A 619-nucleotide genomic window follows, 5' to 3' on the forward strand; every position below is an offset into this window, starting at 1 on the left:
AATGAATAAATAAATGCAAGGTGGATAGAATACAATATATTCTATCCATAGTATTGGGTAGTTTGCCAAGAACAAACTTGGAATCAGACTTGGAATTAGGACCTGAATTTGACTCCCTGCAGGTGCTGATCTTTGGTCAATCCCCTCACCTCGCCGAGCCGAGTTCCTCTTCGGAAAATCAATAACATTAATATTTGCACTACCCGCTTCTCAGAGTTGTAGTGAGAAGAGCGCTAGAGACCTCTAACCTGAGAAAGGGTATAATTTTTGGATTTGAGATAGAAAATGGTTGCTGGCAGCAATGACGGTGCTGCAATTCTAAGCATCCCCAAACGCTTAGAGCTCTTAATTTGCACATCCCTTTAATCGGAAAAAAGCTGATTTTTAAAAAGAGAAAAAAATTTCCCTGCGGCTTGTTTAAGGAAGGAGGATCAGTTGTTCTAAGCGTATCCTTCTCAGCCAAAAACCCAAACGCCGCTTTTCTCTCTCCATCCCTCTTCCCGCGCGGATGAGAGCGAGCAGCTGCTGCGTGGCAGCTACGCGGCCCTAGCACACAAAGCCGAAGTCAGCACTGCACTCTCCGGGGCGGCGTCTCGCGTTGCCCCTGGCAACCATTGAG

Source organism: Antechinus flavipes, chromosome 5 (assembly GCF_016432865.1).
Source record: "Antechinus flavipes isolate AdamAnt ecotype Samford, QLD, Australia chromosome 5, AdamAnt_v2, whole genome shotgun sequence".
In the NCBI taxonomy this organism is placed as follows: domain Eukaryota; kingdom Metazoa; phylum Chordata; class Mammalia; order Dasyuromorphia; family Dasyuridae; genus Antechinus; species Antechinus flavipes.